Genomic DNA, 4,440 nt, shown 5'->3' with positions numbered 1-4,440 from the left:
TTAACTTCTCGCAACCAAACTGAACAACGGAGCAAAGCCAAACTGGAAAACAAACCTAGTTCATTAAACTGTAAAATAAGAAAAAAAAAGGTAAGACAGACATGCACAACATAAACAACCAACAACATGGGTACAAAAGTATAACTTTGATTTCTCGCACCCAAAACGAACAACGAAGCAAAGGAAAACTGTAAAACAAACGTAACTCATTAAAAAACAAAGCACGAAAGTTAGAAAAACACCCAAAAAAAAGTTCTAAAATCAGCGGGAAAAGGTAACCCAGGCACAGGTATGCACAACATGCAAACTAAAAACAAACCGAAGGCAAAGAGGTTCAGCAAAAAAGATAACATAACCATACTCAGTATACTAAAAAGCTCACAACTTGAAATGGAGAAGCAAACAAAGAGAAAAGAAGCAGTAAACCAAAATGACACAGCAACGGGATTCTACAAAACACCCAACGCTTAATGATCCAACCACGTGGCCCAACCAAAGAGTGGAAGCTGACTTAATCATCAGACACATGACACAACAAAAGCAGTGGAAGCTGAACACAACAAATGACCAAAAAACCACAAAAAATGTCACGTGTCAAATTTTTAAGCTGAGACATTTTAGGGTTTTTGCTATACTTCTCTTTTATTATATAGGATATATATATATATATATATATATATATATATATATATATATATATATATATATATATATATATATATATATATATATATATATATATATATATATTAATAAAGATAATTATTCATTTTCGTGTATATATTTTTATTTTTAAATGATCTTTTAATATATAGAAATATTTTTATTTCCTTCATAAATATTTAAAATATAATTGTTGTTACTATTTTTTCCTTTTATTTTATAAATACAGGTAACACGCCTCTCTTTCAATAGTTAATGTAATACAAATTAATAGTGTTTGGGTCGTATACTAGACTTACTAATCACAATCCAAGATCAAACGTGCACGATAGTTTTTTTAGCTTGTTTTTACGTTTTCGAGAATCTTTACGCACAATTGAGTCTCTAAAATAGTCTAAATTATTTAACAACTTTTAATTATATTATTTAACTGTTTTTTCTTTTCAATCAGTCCTAGAATCTGTATTTATTTTTTAATTATGTAAAGTTTTATCCTTATCTTAAGCCACACCGAAATGATGTCATACTGCATGTCATGTTTGTAAAATGATCATAAAATTATTTTTTATTTTCTCCTCTTCCGTTCAATGGTTTTAAGATAGTGACAGAAACTTAACCAAGTTCTTCCCCCCTCTGCTGTTGTTCTCCGAGGATACAAATTTTGTGCTGTTTTTGTCAATGTCAAAAAATGGAAATGTCCACTGGTCATTGGAGCAGCATGAATTTGAAGATAATATTTTCGGCAAGATCTCTAACAATAAGCTGAACCACTTCCAATTTTGTAGGAGAATAAGATCTTTAATCATCCTTTTACTAGCTACTGATCCAAATTCAAATAATGCGTCTTAGAAGTTAAGTCCATATTCTTCCATTCAAATCTAGAACACTCATGGCCTCAATTTTCAAGCCGCCAATTAGGCCTTGCATTCATTGAACTTGAAATTAAATTTTCGGGGGTGTTGTTAGGTGCACCAGCCATATTGCTTATGCACCCAACAATAAATTGATATTCCAAAAATACCCCTATATGCTTTCTTCTTCCTTTTAAGTTTATTTTTTTTATTGTAACACATTCATTCGTTTGTTTTCTCAATTTCTTCTAGTTTTTTCATTATCATGAGAGGTGCAATGTGCTGCTTCGATTAAGGTGAAAGTGATACGGAGATATGTTGGTGATGGTTATGATGGTGGTTGGTTTGGTTGTTAACAGAGGTACATCGACATTATTTTTTTTATTTTCTGCGTAAAATACAGATTAAATATTTTGTAAGTTATCTAAAACTTATGGATTTATTAATCCGTAAGTTTTATATAACTTACAGATTGTCAATCTGTATAAGTTATACGGATTATTCAATCCGTATAACTCATACGAATTAATCAATTTATATGAGTTATACAGATTTATAATATTGTTTTTAATTAAAAGAAATATTTATTTTTTAAAATTTTATTAAATTATAAATATATTAATAATTCGTCGTTAGGAAGTTTCATCTGAATAACGATTATCTTCTCTCCCCATAATTCTTCCTATATCTATGCCTAAAGCACGACCAAAATCTTTGATTCTAACCATAATCTGTAAATTTGAACATACATAAAAATTTATGTCAAAATTCAAGCAATACTTCAATCAATTACTATTCAATAATTCATAAATAAAAAAATTATATATATATATATATATTAAAATATAATTTTAATTAATTTTATGTCATCAAAATAACTTCTTTATTAAAAAGCAACTTAAAAAACACTATAATTAATTAATTAAATTAAATAACAAAAAATATGTCTCCTTGCCTATTTTTTTTTACAAAAAAACTAATATATAATAATCATATTAATATATTTATAATTTAAAAACTAAACAATAACAATTTAAAAACAAAAATCAAAATAATCTATTTTTAATTAAAAAAGAATAGCTATTTAAAAACAAAATTCAAAATTATATATTTATAATTAAAAAATACCCATAGGTATTTAAAAACTAAAATCATAATAATATATTTAGGATTAAAAAAAACAATATGTATTTTAAAACAAAAAATAAAATTAATATATTTATAATTAAAAAAAACAACTATTTAAAAACAAAAATTAAATTAATATATTTATAATTAGAAAAATACAATAACTATTTAAAAACAAAAATTAATTAATATATTTATAATTAAAAAATACAATAAATATTTAAAAAATAATTCAAAATAATCTATTTTTTATTAAAAAAGAAGTAACTATTTAAAAACATAATTCAAAATAATATATATATAATTAAAAAACAACAACTATTTCAAAACAAAAAATCATAATAATATATTTATAATTAAAAAAAATAAAACCATTATCTATTTTAAAAGCAACTTAAAAAAAACTATAATTAATTAATTATTTAAATATAATAACAAAAAATATGTTCCTTTGCCTATTTTTTTACAAAAAAAAGCTAATATATAAGAAATAAATTAAAATATTTATAAATTAAAAAACTATTTAAAAACAAAAATAAATTAACTTATTTATAATTAAAAAAACACATACGGATTGACCAATCCATATGAGTTATACGGATTTCCTAATCCACAAAACAACCACACCACGAGAGGGTAGGAAGCGTGATAGTTACGGCGAGACGACGACAAGGCTGTCACTGACGACACGACAACCATGGAAGGCGACGACGGAGCTCTAGATGCACAAAGGAGGGAGATGAACAATAGCAGCAACGCAATGAAGAGGGAGTGAGGAAAAGAGGTTTTTTAAAATTTTATTGAAGGACATTTTCGCCACTTCAATATTATTGTTGGGTACACCAACAATTTTGCTGGGTGCACATAGAAAAACCCAGTTTTCGATTGTCAACAAGTAGAAATAGGGGTTACTATTGGCCCCTATCATCATTCTCAAATTTCAAATTTATCATTTCCCACAATGCACGATGGAAACACAGTTTCATTGCACTGGTGGGGTGCAACAAGAAACGTACAATAGAATCACAATCTCATTGTACAAGTGGGGATCAATTAAGTATGTACAATAAAAGTATGATTTTGTTGCACTATGTACAACGAAAACACGTTTCTGTTATACATTGTACATAAATTGTTACACAATGAAATCTTGATTTTGTTATATTACATAAGGAGCTAATTTGTAACACAAGGTAATAGTAGATTCCGTTGTGTTACATAAATCGTTAGATAAAGAAATTATGATTCCATTGGTTTAGCAAAAACCCGGGAAAAAAAATTGCCTTGCACAAGGGAGAGCTATGTGAGACAAGGAGTGAAGAACAAAAGCAATGAATGAAGAAATGATAAAAAGAAAGGAAGGAAGGAAGGAAGAAAGGAAAAGAGGAAAGAGTGGCGGAATGGGGAAGGGTGGTGCCAATTATTGGAAAAGATACTTTGATCTTTACAAGGGTCTTGTAGACACCAATGGCAACCCCATACAAATATCGCTATAGGATTATTTGAACCAAGACGTGCAATGGGAAGTTATATGATTTCTCAATATGAAAACCGTGCAAACATTCTTCATGTTTTTGTGTTTCTTGTTGGCTTATACTGTTACAAAACGTGATTTTACTGTTATAGGTAAACTTCAATTATTAGTCTTCATCTAAGAAGTACGGACGTGGCACTTCAGCGGCGTGTCCCGCGTCGGACTCGCACCGGACACGAATGCGGACATGACTCCGGTGCGATGCGGTGTCAGGTGCTTCCGCCGTCATCGGACACGGTTGGACAGTCGGACACGCATGATCGG

This window comes from Glycine max, chromosome 9 (genome assembly GCF_000004515.6).
Source record: "Glycine max cultivar Williams 82 chromosome 9, Glycine_max_v4.0, whole genome shotgun sequence".
In the NCBI taxonomy this organism is placed as follows: Eukaryota; Viridiplantae; Streptophyta; class Magnoliopsida; order Fabales; family Fabaceae; genus Glycine; species Glycine max.
This window is presented reverse-complemented; position numbering follows the sequence as displayed.